Below are 22777 nucleotides of genomic sequence, written 5' to 3'. Positions count from 1 at the left end.
CCATGTGTGATGGCATCAAAGAGAATTTCTATCAATGCGCTATATTCAGTGATGTTATTCGTTGATCGACCAATACATACCCCTCTGAAACTTACTAACTCGCCGCTTGGATAAAAAATGGCCCAGGCCGCGGAAGATAGGTTCCGTGAACTACGACTAGATCCGTCGGCATATCCAACACATGACTCTAATAGGTTTGACATCTTCAATAAATGTAAAAAGTGGATTACTTGACCAAAACAAATACTTTAGTGAAAACAAAAACATAACAAAAGCATATAGGTTACTATACTGAATCACGCATAATAATGCTTGAGGTACAACCCGTTACGAGGTTGTGCCAGTGGAATCCCGTCATAATCCATTAACTTGTAGGCTCCTTTTGCTAACACTCGCTTAACAATATAGGGGCCCATCCATAAAGACTTGAATTTACCTGCCCCCAACTTATCGGATTCTTGGTCATAAAGCAAGACCAAGTCACCTTCTGAGAAGACACGGGGTTTGACATTCTTGTCGAACTGCGCCTTGACTCATTTCTTATGGGCTTCGTTAGCCAAAGTGGCATCACGACGGGTTTCATCCAATTGGATTAGTTCTAAGAAACAAGCCTCCTCTTCTAAAGTCCCGGGGAGAAGGTCAATTGCGAGTTTGAGGGATGAGATTTCACACTGGATTGGTAAGATTGCTTCCAGGCCATATACCAGTTGGAAAGGTGTAAACCTGGTTGCATTCCTTATCGATGTTCGGTAAGCCCACAAGGTTGAGTACAGGATTAGGTGCCAACTTCTTTTGTGAACTCCAATCATCCTTTGCAGCATGCGCTTCAGGACCTTGTTGATTGCTTCAACTTGTCCATTGGCTTGCGGGTAATATGGAGTAGAGCTGTCGGGAGACAATCCTAATTTGGCAGCTAATTCGACCATCATGTGATTGCGAAAATGCGATCCATGATCTGTGACTATAGCTTGTGGGATGTCGAATCTGGCGACTACATGATTGAAAAAGAAGAGGGCAGCTGTTTCACCAGTATTATCTAATGTAGGCATCGCCTCGGCCCATTTGGTAAAATAGTCAACTGTGACTATGATATACCCATGCCCCCCGGTCGAGGTGGGGTTACATGTCATGAAATCGATGCCCCATTTGGCAAATGGCCCGATAGCAACTATTGGCTGCAGAGGTGTGGGTGGTCTTCTAGTTTTGCTATCGAAAATTTGACAAGCATGGCAACTTCTGACTGCGGTTATGCAATCTTTGAACATTGTTGGCCAGAAGTATCCTGCTCATAAAAATTTTTTCCGTTGTAGCATAACCAGATTGATGCCCCCCACACACGCCTGAATGGCAATCATTCAGGACTTTTCGGCTTCCTCATGGGTGAGGCACCTTCTTAGAACCGTATCGATACCACGACGGTAAAGTGTATCACCGACGATCATGTAGTCTTTTGCTTGGTATCGAATACGTTTTTGTTCAGAGCGAGAGGTATTTGGCCTATATTTCTGGGTTTGGAGATAGATGATTATATCCCCATACCACAGATTGCTTGAAGATATCAGAAACAAATTTTCGTCCACTATCGTTTCTTCGGATGTTTCATCGTTCGACGACGATGGGAGATCACATAGTAATTCTGCGAAAACCAGAGCTTTCTTTGACTTGGATTTTACAAATTCCAGATCAAACTCTTGTAGAATTGCTATCCATTTTGAATACTTGCCCCCCAGCAACTGTCGCGGCAATATATGAGTCATGGGGTTGCAATCTGACAGAATGGTAGTTTTTCTAAAGAGGATATAGTGTCAAAATCTCTGTATCGCTTTAACAGCTGCGAGCGCTAGCTTTTCAACATAAGAATATTTGCTTTCTTTATCATTTAAGTTCTTACTTAAATAATATATAGGATGTTCAATTCCATTGTCTTCTTGAACTAAAACCATTGCGATGGTTGTATCCGCTGCAGCCAAATATAGGTTAAAGTCTTTTTGATAATCAGGGGCGTACATTAATGATGCTTTCATTAGGGATTCTTTTAAAGCATCAAAGGAAGCTTGCACAACTTGATCCCAGACAAAGGGTACTTCCTTTTTCAAAAGACGCGTATAACCTTTAGCAAGTTCGGCGTAATTTGGAATGAACCTCGTCAAAAATTTTGCCTTCCCTTGGAGTTTCTGAATCTGAAGCGAATTCGAAGGTGGAGGAAAATTTATGATTGCCTGAACCTTACATGGGTCGAGACGAATCTCGTTTTTCGAGACTACAAAGCCAAGTAAGCGACTAGAACTGACACAAAATACACATTTATGTGGATTGAGTCATATCTTGTAGTGTCGGCAACATAGAAATATCGCTCTTAAATGCTGCGGATGATCAGTCCACTTTCACGAATGAGCTGGAAGGTCATCAAGGTATTGTTGAACGATGTTTTTGATGTCATGGAAGGCATAATTCATTGCCCCCTGAAATGTTGCCCCTGCGTTCTTTAAACCCAAAGGGTAATTTTCGATACCCGAATGTGCCCCACGGAACAATAAATGCAGTCTTTGACTGGTCTTGTGGGTGGATATTTATTTGATTATACCCGGATAATCCATCCATAAATGAAAAGATTTCACATCCGGCGCATTCATCAATTATTTGGTCGATGAAGGGTGTAGGGTAGTTGCCTTTTGGACAAGCTTGATTTACATCCCTATAATCGACACACACTCTAATTGTTCCTTGTTTTTTCATAACAGGGACAATATTCGATACCCAATCAGTTAGAGGAACCGGGTAAATGAAACTAGCATGGAGGAGTTTTTCAACTTCTGCCTTGATGGCAGCGACTTTCTTGGGGTGCACCTGCCGTAGCTGTTGTCGTACTGGTTTGACATCTGGATACATCTTGATTTCGTGTCCAACAATACTTGAGTCAATTCCTGGCATTTCATTATATGACGAAGCAAAGACATCTCTGAATTCGCGAAAAGGAACATTATATATTTCCAGTTCTGAAGGAAAACAACATTTGCCAACATAAATATTCTCTACAACATCTGTTTTAGTCGAGATATTTATGGCGATAGTCTCTTCAATGTTGGACAAGTTTCGCTCTGAATCCACCGTGTTTACAGTATTTGATAGAAAATAAAAAACTGAAGGATGGTAAAGGTCATTAGGAGTATTTTCTTCACAATCCTGAAGAAGGTAATGATGGTGGTAATCATCCCATGGTGCCCCTTCAATTACCATTGATTGAACAATTCCTTCATCGGTGACATGCACTCACGACCAAGGATCTGAAGGGGTGCCATATTCCTTAGACCTATCTATCCAAACGCTTGATGAGCGTTGATTTGGGTTTGCCTCCCATGCTAGGAACATTGATTGCTACAATATTTCTATCGGGCTTGGAGGCAATACCCGCCCATGATCCATGTCAATATCGTTTTCTGAGATCTTTTTTGAAGATATCATATTGCAGGTTCCTACCGACGCTACTTCCGCCAAATTGATTGGAGGTGGAAGGGCAAAAGTTCCCATTAATATAGGGTCTTTTAGTAGGCCTACTCTGATATTTTGAAGTGAATGGGGGCTTTCATGGATCATTGGAATGCTTCCCGTAACTTGAGAACCATTTGGGAGGAAGGTTTGTTTATCGACGATTGTAATCCCTCCTTGAAAGGGAAATGCAATCTTCCTAAAATAGGTCTACACAACAGCAGCCATAGCATATATCCATGGTCTTCCCAGCAGGATGTTGTAATCGAGATTTCCGTCGATTACTTCAACATCTATTTCTAATGTTTTCCCTCCTAGTTCAACCTTCAAGCTGCTTAGAATACCATATGGGGTATATGTTCATCCATCAAATGCTTTTAATGTCATCGAAGATCGCGACAAGGTTGGAGATCCTAAAGTTTTCCAGCAACTCATCGACATAATACATGTAGATGCCCCCTCATCAAATTTTTCGATGAACAGTTTTGTTGAGGGCTTTCACTTGAATGAGGAAAGCTAGTTGAGCTGGTAACTGAGGATCGTATCCTTTATGATCAAAGGATACAAGATTGGAATCCTTTGGGTCTATCCCACCGATGGCTGATAATAAAGCTTGCTTTTGGGATGGGAAATTTTGTAGTACCTCAAGATTCGACATAGCGGATGGCGATTGGGCCAAATCTTCCACTATATTATAATGTTGTGCCACTCTAGCGCGAGGATTAAACGTCGACATGTGTACTACTCCCTTTGGCGATTTTATTTTCAACTCAGGAATGATGGGTGGCGCAATTTCTGTCGAAGTTGTTGTCGAACTACTAGGTTGATCTTTATCCTTGTTGTTCGACAGCTGTGGATTCCCATAATCTTTGTTCCTTGTCGATATCAAAGAATCATTTTGCTGTTTGGAAACCGACAACATCAGCACTTGAGACGGGGAAGCATTTCCACTGTCAAGCAGATTTGTTCCTGGATTTGGAAACAGATCAGTCAATACTACCGAGGTTTTTGAATTCTTGAAGAATTTTTTAAGCTCAGCTTTGTGTGGGCAATCTGCGGTCCAATGATCCTCATCGCATATAAAGCATGAATTTCTTGGTTTCCTATTTCCAGGAGGGTTTGCAGAAGATTTTTCAGGTGATGGTTCTTCATGTTTCTTCTTCTTCCCTTTGCCTCTCTTCTTGCCCCCTGGTTGCTTGGTTTCTTTGCCTTTATCTGTTGATAAGGCATTTACTTCCGAGGCAAGAAGTTCCTCTTTTTCATTTTGACTGGAAATCTTACAGGCCTTTTTAGATGTAGCCTTTGTCAATTTCGTGTTTGTTGTGCCAATCATGCCATCACCGACATGAGAGTCATTGTTTGATTTAGGAGGAGGAGGGACTGAGAATTCCGGTCTAGGAGCATCAGGTATTTTATCGTAGAGCGTGCCAGACTGAGTGTAAATCAAGTCCAAATATTGCGCACGAGCGATGACTTGCTCTTCGGTGATGACTCCCCCTTTTGCCACATCTTCTGTAATAGAAGGCAATAATGACTTAATAAACCATTCAGCTAAAAGCTAATCAGGAACATACGTTTTTACCATTGTACGACGTCGCCACTCATGTATATAATCAGATATGTGAGTGGCCGTTGTTTGCTTGAAATTGGTAAGAAGTTTCGTTCTCGTTTCGTACCTTATCGGTAACTGAAAATGGGTTAAAAAGGTTGTGGCTAGGGTACTGAAGTTGTCAAACGAAGCTCTGGGCAATTCGATATACCATTTTGCTGCTGGACAAGTTAACGTCCTATGAAAAAGGTGAAGCCTAATTGAATCATCGTTTAGAGTGTTTGATGAACACCACAGATGAAAGGTCATCACATGATTTGACGGATCTTCACCTGGATTGCCATTAAATTTAGGAATATTTGATGGAACTTTATGCGGAATCGCTGGCCACCAAGGGGCATAAGCAATTGGATCGTTTGTTAATCGATTTAAATAAGGTAACTCTAAACTCGCCACGAAGGGTAACTGTTGATTCAGGTTAGGTGAAGCATATCCAGGATAAGATGGGATTACTTGAGCAGTTGGTCTTTGCATACCAGCATAATGCATTTGATGCTGGTAACTCTAGTAAGGTTGGTGGGCATGACCATTGTAGAATGGTTGGTTTTGACCGTTTTGAATATACGCTTGCCCACTATTTGCAAAAATTTGTTGCTCAGAACCTTGGTATACTTGTTGGAACTGCGATTGTTGGTATTGCATTAGCCATGGTTGTGAAGCCATGTGTTGTTGCCCGATACTAACTGTTTGACCAAGATGAGGGGTGATTGTACCCGTTTGAACCTGTGTCACTCCACCAGTAGGCGATTGTGGTTGAGTTGCAGGGTCAAGAGGTTGTTGCATTACAACCTGAGAAACTTGAGGTTGGCATACAACAGGTAGTGCTTGAACTTGCGACACCATCACAATAGCTGGCGTAGTTGGTATATTTGACATAGGTAAGCATTGTTTCATTGAATATACAACTCTTGGTTGTTGAGGTAGTATCAGTACCCAACCGCTTGACGTAATTCCAACATAACCCGAATTTTGTTGTGAACTCCCGTATGGCTGTCCTCCCGGAGGCGACAATGAAAGGGTATACTTCCCCCCATACGGCGGTAATCCGGTACTTAAGGGAATGGTTTGACCTTGAGGGTCGGACTGCCCAAATTGACCTCCAAATGGATCAATTTGTTGAGACTCAACATAAGAGTTTCCGAATATTATTCCGGATGAACAAACAGGAACAAACCATACCGTCGAAATAGCCCTGAGTGGGCTCCTTCTAGTGATTGAGAGCTTGTTGGGACACATGGTATACCGGCGAACATTGTTGGTGTGATAGCAAGAAGTTCTATCATTTCTGTGTCAGATGACACAGTCCTAGATGTTGACAGTTGTTCAAACATTTCTAGTCTATCCAAAAGATTACCTAGCGATTCTACAGGAGCTTTCGCTGGCGGTTGACTAATTTCTGATGAAGAAGGATACAAAGTGATCCCGACTCCAAATTGCGATGGAGTACTAGATGGAGGATCCTCTACAATCTCTTCTATAGCAATCAGACCAAGTGGAAGGGATAGACCGTCAGGTCCGTAGAATATTTCTGGTGCCGAAGAAGGTATGGAATCTGCAGGGACAGATGTTTGGGGAACAACACTCTCTGAACCGGTTGTAGATGGAACTATTTCAGTGATACAAGTGTTTATCCTCATACTAGGATCAATACTACTGTCCTTCGGTGGCTGTTGAACTTCTTTTGTAAAGGCAGGGATACCAGAAATGTTTGGAGTAACCAGAGTTTCTGATGTCGTTGGAACACTTGTTCTAACTTTACCAGGAGATTTGGAACCAGTTAAACGAGTTCGCTTTGTCCGTAATAGTTTCGATTCCAGAGACAAAGATGGTTGACTTGTAGGTCTCCGCAAACGACGGGGTTTCAATTGACTTTCTTCCACGATTGAAGATTACTCGATCAACTAAAAATCAAGGGGAAGTATGTTTCCGAATTAGATGAATTTTAGACGCTTTGACACAACTTGTTTTTTCAATTTTTAAGACTCGAGAAAAAACAAAAGATGACTCTAGTCGTCTTCAATTTTTAATGAGCCTGAAGTGACAAGTGCTCAGATGGACCTTTTCCGTTAAGGATTCTGAAAAGGAATGAAAGGGATTGCTCTGGAAATCTAGGTAGAGGGATTACCAAACCAATCGCAAAACTGCAGAATACTTTTTATGGTATGGCAGTCAATCTTCCGAATGCTATGTTCAGTGCATTGCGATCGATAGGGAAGCAGACATGGCTTCCTATGGATAAAGGACTAAGCCTATTGGGGTCTCCCAAAATATACTCGACGGTACGTGGGAGCACAAGTCCATAGTGGCACTTATCGTCTCAAAGTGGAGGAATCACCCAACCATCAGTGAGAACAACAGTTACCAGCCTTTACGACGCCGGAATACGTCTCTAGCCTAGACTTCTAGATGTTATGCGTTAGGTTCCAAAGCGTTGTTAGATTCATTAAATTTATTTTATAGTTGATCTTGCTTAAGAAATTTGCCTTTCAGGTTCACCGCGAGATGTAGATGTATAATTCCTAAAATGCAATCTAAGATGATAAATAGTCTTTTATCTTCTTTGTGCAATGAAAATCCTAGCTACTAAGGAAAGAGAGACATTATTCTTTCACAAAGAGCAAAGAGCACACACTAGATGCACTACATGCATGTATTTGTTTTCAGTGTTCTTAGTATGTGAATGGTAAAAAGAAAGCTAATGCACAAATCTGAATTACTTTTCAAGTGACAATTACTAAAAAGTTTCTTTTCGAAATTAGAAATGGAGACAATCACAACAATTTATGATTCGGAAATGAATACTTGCTTTCGAAACTAGAAAAACTACAATTTCAGACCAAATACAATAGTAACATGGTAATCGACTATCAATAGCAACCAAACTCTTTCCTATGACTGAAAACGACACTTGCGACACTTTCAAATCAAAGGATGACAGTACAATTACGTTACTTTTTGCAAAGGAGAACTGAAAATGACTCAACAAATACACAAAAACATTTACAGTTCTTTTGTACAACGGAGGCAGAATAACAGCAAGGAAAAGGGGTTTCAAACAAAGATATATTGATTACAGGCAGCAAAATTCATGAATAGAACTGAAAAGAATGAATCGTAGAAACCAAAACTGAACAATGCCTAGTCTGATCAGTGCACCTGTAACACAGGAAATTTGAAATGCAGCGCACCTACTACACTTGGGAAGTGCACTGAATTTTAGATTCACAGAACAATACTTGCACTGGGCCAGAGACGAGACTTTGCTTGGGTTCCGGGTCACAGTTTGCAGTTTAGTTCATGGTTTTTGGTCGAGCAAATGGTAATCAGTAATGCAACAATAAAGGGTAGATCTAAGGAGGTTCTAAGAGCTACCACGAGGGCAATTAGAGAGTTTGTGAATCAGTTGTTTAAGTCATAAACAAATCCCAGAGATTGACTGAAGTGACATTTATTACTTTGCATTTGCATAGCAAATGTAGTTCGAAAGCTACCTGGCTCGACTTCAGGCTCCGTCTGTAAGTTTATGAAATAGACAACAAGGAAGATAAACAAACAAACTAATTCGTCCCCAGCGGAGTCGCCATTTTGTTACAGGGAAAAGTGTCTACACAGAGCTGCTTATCCCACTAAGGTGTGGTAGCTATCTTAGAAACAAACAAAGTAAAGCCACTTTCGTTTTTCCTTTATGAAATATAGATGAGAGAAGAACAAAGAAGACCAACCTCTGTCTTGCACTAATCTCCTAGTTCGATTCCTCTCTCTCTTGATAGTCTTTCGCTACTTTCTCCCTTGTACGCCCAACTTCACAGAGTACCTGTAAGATCACAGTAGCATAGCACTATACAAGAACATGGATCTATAATAATAAGTAATATAGGATCAGATGTAAATTGACCATACAAATGCATAAAACATGAACGACACAAGAGTATTGAGGAAAACTTGAATAGCTTTTATTGATAAACAAGAAAGAGCCAAGGGAGTTACAACCAGTTGTTCTGACCCAGCATCATCCTCTTAGCAAGTAAGCCCTTCTTCACCTCATACAAAGCTTAGATCACCCAACACTATGATGTTGTCTCAAGAAACCAACAACAATTCCTTACAATATGCAAAATTCCAGCCTCTGGATCTCTGGGATGAGGGATCCATATATAGATATCTGTAAGGGAGATGATTCAGCTTGTGATTTGATTAGTGCCTTTCCTCTGATAGTTCTTGTTTCCACTTGGAGATTGATGATCTCTTACTCATCCTTCGTCGAATTCAGAGAGGCAAGTGTCACAGGAGAAGTTTCTGGAAGATTCCATGCCTCTCCACCTCTCGGAATGACACTGCCATTTGTCACTTCTCGCCCATCGCACCCCATAGAAGGGATTTTTGAAATTTAACGCACCCACACAATGTATTTAGGTGAGATGCAACGCACTTTGTCTATGGAGCAGCTGAAATGATCCTGTTTTGACCAATTCTGAGCAGTTTTTCATGGAGAACTTCTGGGAGAAGCTGTAATCATTTGACCTTGTTCCTTTAGGGGTTAGAACAACACTTTTAGGGACTTAGGAGCCCTTGGTTTATGGAAATTTTATGCTTGGGGTTGCAGTGCCCAAAAATGTCTATAACACATGTTTACACAAGCTTGAAACGAAAAACTATGCTTGGATTCAGTTTCGTTTTTACACAAGCTCAAAATGAAAAACTATGCCTGGATTCAATTTCATTTTAACACAAGCTTGAAATAAAAAATTATGCCTGAGATTGGTTTACATGCCCCCAACATGATGAAAGGGAGAGTCTCCTATAACCAGATGGAAGTCGCTGCGGTGAAGTAGGAAAATTATCCAACACCTTCTTGGCTTCGTCCAGATAGGGACATAGGTGAATGGGGTGATTCCCTTCACGTAACCTACAGGGGAACTTAACTTTACCACTAGGTGCATTCCCCCCAAGCTTCATTACATTCACCTAAGTAGACTACTTGTGGCTATCAGGTGGATGGAATGAAGGTTAATTTACAAGATCAAGTGAAAGACTCGACTGGGATTTTACAAGATCTAATCAAAGACTCGACTTGAAACTTTACTCCAGGGGACCTTTTTCATTTTTTAATGAGCTTGACACAAGACAAGGAACTCTGTTCAGATTCCTTGTTTCATTTTTTAATGAGCTTGAAACAAGACAAGGACCTATGCCCATACTCCTTTGTTTCATTTTTTAATGAGGTTGACAAAAGACCAGGAACTGTCCTCATATCCTTGGTTTAATTTTTTAACGAGGTTGACACAAGACAAGGAACTATCCTCATACTCTTTGTTTCATTTTTTAATGAGGTTGACACAAAACCAGGAACTATCCTCATATCCTTGGTTTCATTTTTTAACGAGGTTGACACAAGACAAGGAACTATCCTCATATCCTTCGTTTCATTTTTTAACGAGGTTGACACAAGACAAAAAACTGTCCTCATATCCTTGGTTTCATTTTTTAATGAGGTTGACACAAGACAACGAACTATCCTCGTTCCCTTTCTCACGAGTCATAAGAGGTCATGACTTCCAAGAGGTTCTCATAAGATGGGAGAACAATGATATGGAAGGAGAGGTCTCTAGTTCCAATGCCCCCAGTATATAATATACAACATCATGGGATTGATCGTCCGTTGATGTAGGCATAGAACAGGTTGCCACATAATTAACACGTGGCGGGGATGATACCATTGGTACGAAAGGACCACTTAGGGAAGATGGTTGAATGAAAGCCATATTTGGACCAAGAAATGAAAGCTGGTCAATGGTGACAATTTTGCCTTCATGCGGGAAACACATCACTCAAAAGAGTGTGGCAACAATAGCTCCCATGTCATAAACATAGTCGCGCCCTAGAAGTAAATTGTAATCTAAAGGGCCTGGGACTACCATCACATTCAGATAAATGATTTTTCCTCCAAAAGTAATAGGTAATTGAGGGAAGATCCCTAATGGTTGACTGGTTCCTCTATTAAAAGCCAACAGATTCTGGGTAAAAAGCATAAACAGTGGCGAACCGAGTGCTTGCCAAGTAGTTTAGGAAAGGATACTCATAGATGCACCATCATCTATAATAGTGCATGATAAAATCATATTACAAACCCGTACTATGATCTAGAAAGGCACATAAGGAGGAGGACGAAATCCTACCAGTCGATTCCAATCAAAGGAAGTGGCCAGACTACTTGGGGGGGGTACCATAGAAACACAAGAATTAACCCCTTGTTTTTTTTCCATAATACCCCTCTTCTAATTTTATTTTCCCTTTCACATGGAATGCTAAATTTCGATGTTTGCATTTGTTACAGGTACATTATGAGGAAAAAAAAGAGTTTCCTTTCCATGTCGCAAAAACATTTTTATTCTACTTTCTCAAACCCTACTCGGTCCACAATTGTAAAAATTTCGGCCTTATGCCCTATAATGGGAGAGAGGTTTTTAGGGTGTTCATTTACACATATATGTGTATAGCATATGTTTATAGCTTTAATAGTCTTGTAGTTGATCGCAATATTTATTTGTGCTAGACCTAAGGGTTTAATTAGCTATGACCATTCAACATTCTTCTTCTTCTTTTTTCTTTCTTTCTGTTTCCTTTTCTTTTTCTTTCTTTCTTTTTCTTTGTAAATATCTTACATGTCGATTGTTAGGCCCCTATACTACTAGTGTAACCCCTTATTGTTATTAGTACAACCCACTTATTATATTGATGTACCCATGTAGTGCCCATATAGTTACTATTGTGCCCCATAGAAGCCCACTATTGTCATTATTGTGCCCTTACATTATTATTGTTATGTCGGCTCTGATTATGTTATGACCCCTTAGACTCCTATATATAGAAAGGAGGTCTTTTCATTTGTATCATCTAAGAATTTCTCATTTATGTAATGTAAAGGAGGTTTCCCCTCGAAGAGGCTGAATTCTAAGGCATTGATCTATCTTTTCTTGAGGTGGTTTCATAGCATTTGGTATCAGAGCTTTGGATTCTAGGGTTTCGCTGCACCAAACAGGTCATCGTGGCATTTTCGCTATAAATTTTTTCTGTGATGTTTCAGAAACTAAAAAGAAACCCATTTTAGAAGATATCGTGCTTAATCTTGAGTCCGAATTTCAGAGCTTTTTGCACTATATTTTTGGAGATATGATCTGAGGAAGTTGGTCTTTTTGCAGACTCCTGAATTACATTCCAAACAGGTGACCTGGGGAAAAGCATCATAACTTTTTCCCTGAGAATTGGATTAAAATTTCTTAAGAAGGTGTAAAAAGAGTATGGACTGTAGTTTCTTGTATATATTTTTCAGACCCAAAGGACGAAACAGTGACTCGTGGCATGTCGTACAAGTTCGCTCTACTGAACTAGTCTATAATCAGGTCACTGTGGGAGATTTCACATAACTCTTCCTTGGAGAATCCAAATTGGATCAGACTGGTGGCATTGGAAACAATACATAGAGGGCTACTACAACTCACAATAGAACTCAAAAGTACAACAATATCTCCAAGCAAGATGAGGAGGATCCGGTAAATTGGATACAGATCCAGGATCTACCCACCCCAGAACCAGAAAGAAGTCAAAAGAATCAGACCATACCTTGTGAAAGCATTGGCAAGAATTACAATTGTGATAGCAAATGTCAAATCAAGAATCTCCAAGATATACACCAGGACCCCACCCCAGAGAAAGAAGAAAGAATCAGACCATACCTTGTAAAGCATGGCAAGAATTACCACTCAAACTCTCAAGATGGAAGGACATATCAAGAAGAAAAAGGTGCAAGAAGTGAAAGATCACATCAAGAAAGAAGAAATGAATCCAACCATATCTTGTAATTCATTGGTCAAAATTACCAATCCTCAAACTATCAAGATAGAAGGACATATCAAGAAGAAAAATGTTCAAGCAGTGAAAGATCACATCGAGCATCAACAACAAGTTCTCCAACTTTTAAAGGATAACGCCAATTCGGTGCAAAATCAAATGAAACAACAGGTAGATAAACATCGTAGTGAAAAAGGTTTTGATGTAGGTGATTGGGTATTTTTACTGCTACATCTCAAGCAAGCTATTTATGAGAAGGAAATGTTGGCAATACTACATGCACTTAAAAAATGGCGACCTTACCGAATGGGAAGACTCTTCAAGGATGAGGATGTGGAAGCATTGTTTTGTGCTATTTCTATTATTCAGCCAGATTGGATAAACGAAGCAAGGGATGAATGGAAGAAGGATGAAGAAGTATGGACACTTATTCAAAAGTTGCAAAAGATCCCAATTCAAACAATATTGCAACAAATTTTAAATAAAGGAAAAATCATATTGGAACCTGGAGCAGTCACGGAAACAAGAACCCGACAGCTACGAAATTGATCAATTTTAGAGTATCTCATCAAGTGTAAGAACTTACCTGCTGAAGATTCCACATGGGAGGACAAGAATTTTATACAGAAGCATTAAGAACTACTCAAGCATTGAGGACAACACTTTTTGAAGGAGAGGGGAATGTTAGGCCCCTATACTACTAGTGTAGCCCCTTATTGTTATTCGTACAACCGACTTATTATATTGATGTACCCATGTAGTGCCCATATAGTTACTATTATGCCCCATAGAAGCCCACTATTGTTATTATTGTGCCCTTACATTATTATTGCTATGTCGGCTTTGATTATGTTATGAACCCTTAGACTCCTATATATAGTTCTAAAGGAGGTCTTTTCATTTGTATCATCTAAGAATTTCTCATTTGTTTAATGTAAAGGAGGTTTCCCCCTCGAAGAGGCTGAATTCTAAGGCGTTGATCTATATTTTCTTGAGTTGGTTTCATAACATCGATATAGACATATCACACCTTTTATAATTATATCTTACACTCTATCCTCAAATCGGTAATAATATATGTTGGTCTGCTGCATTGTTTTTAATCATGTTCCACATTACATATTCTAGCTCAATTTATGTCTATTACATGTTTTGATAATGTTGAACTTAGAAAATATCTTCCTATATTTACCCCTAGTACAATATGGACAGAAAAATATTCTAATTCCTAACTTCGTTGATGACTCTGAAGGCCATTCTCGTTGTTGAACTTCACTGAACAATTTCCTCATTTTACTTTCCAAGTATTTTCATTAAATCAACCTTGTAAAATACCTTTGAAATAATGATTTCAAACATTTGTAAAATAATACATATAAAGGTATATGTTTCTATAAATCAATTTGTTCAACTAGCCTTTGTTAACAAGGATTTAAATTATTTATATTATAGGAAAGCAATGGGTGTTGCATGTTTCCTTAACTAAGGAATAGATTCAATATTTATTAAACAAAGGGTCCTTTCCTCTATGTTATTCAAATGGTTTTTATATAATATTGATAGTTTAAAAAATATCTTTATTAAAATTTTGATTTGTTTAATCATTAGTATATTTTTTGGTTGAATGTGCTCATGTCATCGTGCATAAATATGAATAGAGAACGCTATATTAATTTTCCAAATTTTCATCATTTAACATGATTGTTAATAAAAGATTGAAATATTCAATTTGCCTTACTCACATAGACTTAACCCTTATGATTCCTCTTCATCCACAAAATATATAGTATTATTTACAGGTTTGGTCTAACATAAACTCATATGCTGATATTACTATAGCACAAAATCCAATTTTTTGGGATGTACCCTTAAGAGGTAGCTCTCATATCCACTATCCTGGGTTGCATGCAGTACTTAATTTATTTCCAAAGTTTAATTTCACAGTACTTTTCAATTTTATTTTCATAACAATACAAGTCTTAATCACATTCAAGAATTTTGCAATTTAGTTTGTCTATACACTTAAATCTTATTTCATATCCTATTTATTTCATATTTCCTACATCCCTTTATTCATTTCGATAGGAAAATTAACTATCCTAAAAAGCATAATATAAGTATTTCTACCATCACATGCCTAACTCAATGGCTGCTTGGAATAACATAGATTTATGCATGCAAAGATAACCAAAGTTAACTCAACATTCTATCTATAGAAAAAAATAAATAAATTAAAACTACTTTTCAGTAGCAACACATAACATACCATATGAAATGGATCTAATCATAGGGGAATATGTAGGAACAGAGAATGTTTGACCCAACCATGAACTATCTCCAACAGTTCCCCCCAAGCTAAGACCTTATTGCCTCTAGGAATCAACAACGTCTGCTTTGATTCCTTAGTGGTTTTATTTTTTCTTCCCAAAAAATTTATTAGCAATGTCTTGTTTTAAGGTCTTCTATCCTTTTTCCTAGGCCTTTTTCCTTTAGTTTTTTTCAAAAAAGATATTTTTTTTCCTTTAAAGCAGGAGGTTCTCTCTCCCAGTTCTTTATTCCACCCCACTTAGTATTTCTCCCCAACTAAGTTATTAACATAATATTTCTCTTCTATTATGTTAATTTAATTTCTTTTATTTTTCTCCTAGGGAATTTTAGGAGTATTTTAGGAAATATCCATTGTGTACTTGAACACCATGGATTTTTCTAAGCTAGCAAGAATTCTTTTAAACTCTAGTGCTACTTCCTGAATATTTATATGCAATTCATTTGTTAATTCAAATAACAAGAAATTAATTACATCATTGCATAAGTCTCATCATGGCTTCCATCACCATTAAACCTAATAACAGTTGAATGTATAACAATAGTAATTGTTAAGAAAATAGAACCATATGGGTGTTACATCTTCCCCCCCTTTTAATAAACACCCCCCTTTTAATAAACAATGTCCTCAGTGTTTCCTCAATTCCATGTTTTCTTAAGATGGGAAGGAAATGCCTCCATTTCTTGTTTCATCTCTACAACAACCTATTTAGTACTAAAACATTTTCACTTTACTTGATTCTGAGTGATGGCTCAGTTCCAAAGTAAAACATGCTCTTATTTTCATTTCATGCTCATTCCCTAGCATGGTTTCATACATGCTAAACAAGTGCTTCCTATTTTTTTTCATGCATTCCATTGAAGGATCATCCCCTAGCATTGAACAAAGCTATCAACATGTACCCAACAAGGTCATCAACATCAATATAGTATCACATAATACAATAGTTCCTTTGGTACATTTATTTATAGCTATGCTAGTGACATGGGTATTGTTTAATATGAAATTCATAACAGGGAATTTCTAATTTCCTTCCATATCACTTATAGAGAGGCAATAATAATCAAAATAATACTTGCAATGTTCTCTCTTATGTCGTTATTTTTATACCATCGTATCAATAATGTGTTTGTATCACATACTTAAGTTGTTATATTATTGTCAATTCTCCTCTAGATTGGACTTGATTGAGTTCATCCTAGTTTTCTACCACATGTTTTCAAACCTTTTCATAATCCCATAAAGTATGTGTAACAACCCTCCTCCCACATTTACCCAAGTTAATTGTTCCATGGAGGTAAACATGTGATGAGAGGCTACTGCGATGTGATTTAACTCACTATGTGTAGTTAAGAAAGTGGAATTGACAAAACAAAACCATTATGACCTTCCACACATGCTACAAAACCTTTAGGAGCCAACTAACCCTTCCAGGTTACCAACCCCTCAGACCACTTGACATTTCACTTATCTGGACCCCGAATCACTCCCATGAAAAGCTATGCATGCAATCAAGGCCTTCCAATCGCTCCCACGGCAAGGCATGCGAACGATTGTGGATGTTTTAAGCTAGTTTTGTATGAGCGACCATAGATTCTGTGCCATTTTTCTAGGTCTATGACTCATGCCACTACTGAGAACTTCATGAAACTTCCAGAAATGATAAATGACATTGAGAAAAAGGTATTAATGTAAACATTTTATCAATGACTTGACTGGACACCTACTAGCCATTACATGAATTTCATCAAACATATCACAAGCATGAAATCTACAGTTCATAACAATGGATCTAAGCATAAGGGTATCATTATCTGAGATTTGTCAATAAGCATTTTTTCTTTATCAAAATAGCTAAATTATAATATATTAGGTAATATATTCATGGTACGTTCATTTGCAAATCAAAACATGATGAGAGCCATATATTGAGTCTGTCATAAAACATACTCATAACCACAATATAACTAACAAAAATAACAAGGATATAAAAACCATAAGAATTACATATAAACCAGTATATTTACCCATCATATACAAGAGGAAAAATCTATTATTAATGAATGCATAAGCTAACTAGGTCTGGGACTTCCATGAACTAGCCGACCATAGATTGGTTGAACCAAATATTTCTTTTAGCCAATAACACTCGTGCCATATACTATGAATGAATGTAAGATATCATAAAACAACTCAATCAAAACAAAACTAGGTCTTTCAGAGGCCAAACCACCTCAACCCTCCACAAGATATTCCACCTCACGGTCAGATGTCACTAACCATCGCTAGATTGGTCTCTACCCAAGTTGTCGATGGCTCCAGAGCATTTGTTCCAACCAAGGCTTCTAGGACTAGTAATTCAACCCACAACAGTTGTTGGGCTTCGAAAGAATTTTTCCAACAATGGCTTCCATGACTAGTAATTAAACCTACAAAGGGTTTCCAAAGTTTTTTTCCAACCAAGGCTTCCAGGACTAGTAACTCAACCCAAAATGTTACAAGGCTTCCAAAGTGTTTGTCGAACCTAGGCTTCGAAGAAATAATAAATCAACCCACAACCATAAGGAAGATGAGAACCAACAAAAAAACAAAAGGAAAGACACCCATAACACCATGGATATGCAAAAAATTGAAATGATAGGAAAATACATCGCCAATCTAGGCAATCCTCCATGCCAATGACAGATAATAACAAGGAAACCACATGCATGTGTCATGCATACCAAAACTAGCAATGAAATCATACATGCAACTCGTTACTTGCAAGTGAAACCCGTTGTAGTTGTTATTCCTAATGTCCTCTTGTGCTTTCCTTCTCTTGTTTTTCCTTCTTTCTCCAAATCTCAAATATTCCATACTCCTCCAAGAGTACTCCAAGAAAATTCTAAGTGTCCAAGAGTATGAAAGAGAGAGAGTGGAAAAGGAGAGCTCCAAAATTGAACTAACAAAAGGTTACAAACTAATACTCATAATATTTTTTATGAATGATGCCTCTATTTTCTTAAATATTCCATTATTTTCCTTCATTTTCCTCCTCACATGCACCCTATGACCTTTCACCTTCCTTTTCTCCTAATTTTATTTATTTTCATAAATAAATTACGAAAAATGCCATTTTGCCTTTACAAAGCCTTTGCCAATTTCCTTAGCCACTAATTAATCACAAGTGATACTTGTCACTATGTTTTTTCCCAAAATTTATCTTGAAATACGTGCCCCATGACCATGGTTATTATTTTTCCTTTATTAACTTTACTACATAGATTTTTTACCAGGTTTTTTACAAAACCCTCCCCATTAGGGGAACACCGTCCTTGATGTTCAATGACACCTACAACTGGCATGACTGCTGAAAGAAAAACATACTTCCCATGGAGCTTTATAAATTAGATCATTTTTGTATTTACAATGATCATCCTATTGGAAATCAAGCCAACATGAGAACATAAAAACATGACAGCGATAACAACACGACACCCATACTGCTTATTGGATATTTTTAACACAACTTATGGTAGTATTCACATCCATACACATATATACATATACCAAAACATATATCAAAAACATTTCCTCAACTAGCATATAGAGAATGATACATAGCCCACATATGATTAACCATCTCCCATGTAGCTTCATCAGACCAAAAGTGCTTCCATTGCACTTTAACTTTCTCAATTACTTAGTTCCGGAGCATGAGCATCTTTTTATGCAAAATGCACTAAGGTTACGACTATAATTCTCCTTATGGCTCCACCTATGATACAAACCAATCAATCACATGATCGACATATTTAGCTATTAAACACATACATGGCAGACACAAAGTGTGAATGATAAGCATGAGAATAAGTCTATTATTGACAATGATATACATTTATAGTACATGGTGTGACCCTTGGATTCATATTCTAAGTGGTCTCTTGGACTACCTTTGGCTGTTCAGCTTCAACACCAACACTTAGAGGATTAGGTTTCCAAAATTCCCCCCTTTAATCTGAAGAGGTATGTATGAGTCCAAGAAGAGAGCTATAATACAAAATGTAAAAAAAATGCATGGTAGAAATAAGCTGAATGTGCTCTGTGAAATGTTGGTATAAGGGAGGTGGTTTAAGGATGACCACCAACACTGGAATGCTTAGTGTAGTTCCTAGAACTCTTCCAGATCTGGGAAGAAGATGAGGTCTTCTGCTAGAGGAAGTGCTCCTGATGTTTTGAAGAGGGAAACCTTCAACCATGAAAGGGAGGTCTCACCCCGCATAAAAGGGAGAACCTCAACTCATGATGGAAAAACCACCTTCTTCTCTAATGTGCAACAAAGCTACAACTTTCTTCCACACGCACGGCTTGTGGGTTATGGGCCTACGAAATTTGTTTTAATTTCTTATGCACTTTCTGTAATAAGATCTCAAACCATCTCCACGCCATTAAGATATTACTAGCATTGAAGAATTCAGAGGATCACAGCCACAGGATTTCAGACGAATTTAAACCTTAATCTTATTAAAAACACACACAAACAATGCATGATCCAGAGTACATAAAATACACAGATTTCATTAATGTTTCAAGATTGAATTACAACACACTTCCATGAGCTAGATTGCTCTCTCTCTCTTGATGTTACATGGTGCCTATCCCCCCCTACAAATGCACGAAGACTATATTTATAACAAATACAATACATCAAATGGATCATTTCAGATCCATTGTTTTCTCTTAGGATCTCGTAACAAATTCCTAAAATCACTCACAATCTCTTAAAATAGTAATTTCATTAATAAACAATTAACAAATTCATGAGAAAATCTGGTTCTCATGCCATGCTGACGTTCTATAAGGTTCACGAATTTCATTTTTGGAATTGGGGTGGTTTTTCTCCTACATCATCAACCTGAAAAGGGAGGTCTCAATTTGTGATGGTTTAAGGATTACCACCAACTCTACAATGCAATTCCTGGAACTCTTCCAAAATTGGAAAGAATCTAAAGTATTCTACTGGAGGAAGTGTCCTCAATTCTTTGAAGATATATCACCAACTGAAGACATGCTCAAGGGCATATTTGTCTCTGGCTACAACTCTGAATCTGGTATGGTAGGTTGTGGCTCAGGCTCGCTTGATGTGGCTTTGAAACTTGTAGATGACCATCACTTCCCACCCTGTCAGATACAAGGTGAGATGATGGAGAAAAATCAATTGCAATATTGTTCAATACTCTATAACAAGTTTGGACATATGACTGAAATATCTCCTTGGTTGTCAATGCCCATTGACAAGAAGTGATCCATCCAAGATGAATCATTCTTCTTGCAGGAGGTTTGTTTTTGAAGCATTTGTTTGAAGAAATATAGTTTTTATGATAGTGCTTACATGGATGAAGATCAAAATAATGATTTTTCATATGGCCAAATCGGTCACAGTGTTGGCAATTCGCAATCTATTGTTGTTGTTTTGGAAGAGGGACAGAATCTGGAATAGCTGAAGGTGAACTGTCATGAAGGAATCCAACACTCTGAAATTGGATGGGCTTTGAGTAATCTGGAATATGAAAGGAAACCTCCTTATGATATCCAAGATCTGTTCTGTGATTTTTGTGGACAAGCTCTTCCCAAAGTCTGATGATGGGCTTGGGAAGTTCAAACTGAACTTCTGCTTCTGCATGCAATGTTGCTCCTTCGTTGGGTACTAGATCAACATTATTGATCTACTGATGATGGGAGTTTGTCTCAATGTTACTGACTTGATCACTTGTTGGCTGCTGATGGATGTCATGATGCATATGTTGTTGTAACTCATCTTGTTGATTCAAGCTGCAAAATCAATCTTCTCTTTTGTATATTGCAAGCAAGTTTAAATGTCAAAAAGAGTTTCCTTGGTAATGTTCATTGTGCTTTCAGTAGTTGACACCATGATTAGAGTTCTTAATAACTATAATAAATTTCCAATTTGAGTCATTTTTAAAATTCAATAGATCAACTCAATTCATCAACAATAATCTAAAATAAATAAAACTGAGTTCGCAACCTTCAATGTTTCAAACCAGCAAAGAGAGCAATGCCAAACTTTTACAATACTAATGCACAGAATACACCTGGTAATTTATCCGAATGGAAAAAATTGAATGGGCTAATATGGGACTATTTGAACCCAACTTGGCACTCCAAACAAGTTGCTACAGGAATCACATCAGTCCATCCCCTTCCAAGCATAAGCTGCTATAGGAATAGGAAATGCAGATCTGTAGTGATAGGTTGCTAGCTTGCTACAAAGATGACAATAGCTCGTCTTTCTCTCAAAAAAAGCTACTACAGCTGTAATAAATTAACTCGGTATCAGATGTATAGGTGGCTACCTGCATAAAAAAAGTGATCCAAGAGGCACACACAAATCTGGAACTATTTAAGGAATAAATCAGACCTAGTATGATGGTGATATATATATCTATATATATATATATATATATATATATATATATATATATATATATATATATATATATATATATATATATATATATATATATATGTATGTATATATATGTATATATAATTGTGTGAAAAAGAGAACCCCACTCAGTCCCCTTTCGATAGAATTTTTATCCCTATGAACCAGCTTCCAATATTTTTTTGGCACATACATCAAATCAACCTCTCGAATTAGTGTAGAAAAACTACCTCCTTGTCACCAAATCTTTGGGCATTAATAATTGAGAAATGTAACATGGACTCTCCCCTTTTACTTGGAATAATTCAACATGGGTAAAGATCTATTTGGCCCTTGAATTCGGCAATGGAACCAAGAATAAAACGCTCAAGTTCTAATAAGCAGTAAAAGGGAGAAGAGTATACGTGTATATCTCGGTATACGTTATAATTAGGATTATGGAGATGTTATAAACCCATAGAATGGAAGGCCCTTCAACATAAATGACATTACACCCCAAACCCGGTTAAGGAGTCAGCAATGAGCATATCTTCTCGGCTCAGCTGATTCTTTTCCACATGAAGCCAAACCATTAGAATACTGGTTTTTCATACGGGAATATCCTTTTAAATTTCGTATCTTCTCTGGCTCTTTGGATCAAAGACAGTATTTAGGATTACAGATCACTGTGAATTAAGGTAGCAACACATTTGTATGGAGGAGCAACATTCAACTGTGCCTTGAGGAGCTTCAAAACTGAGAAGGAAGAATTATATGGGCACAAAAAAACGCTTCGATGCCAAGGTATGAGGAGCATATGGATTGGAACGAGATTCAATGTAATGGCAACATGGTATACAGTGAGCGATGGTAGATGTAGTGCTGATAGAATTTAGCAATGCGACAGAGCTGACACGCTAAAAACGCCCAGGTATGGCTTGCCCACATACATTCTCCACTCCCTTTTGGTATGCTGATTCTCTGACTCCTCCTATATCGTGTACTCTCCTTCAAGGTAATCAGATCGATCCTCTTACATGGTTGCACCCAAGTTATGTCGATAGCAAGGTACAAATACTCCACA

Source organism: Pinus tabuliformis, chromosome Q, assembly GCF_031772625.1.
Source record: "Pinus tabuliformis cultivar Carrire ecotype Pingquan chromosome Q, CPIR1, whole genome shotgun sequence".
Taxonomy (NCBI): domain Eukaryota; kingdom Viridiplantae; phylum Streptophyta; class Pinopsida; order Pinales; family Pinaceae; genus Pinus; species Pinus tabuliformis.
This window is presented reverse-complemented; position numbering follows the sequence as displayed.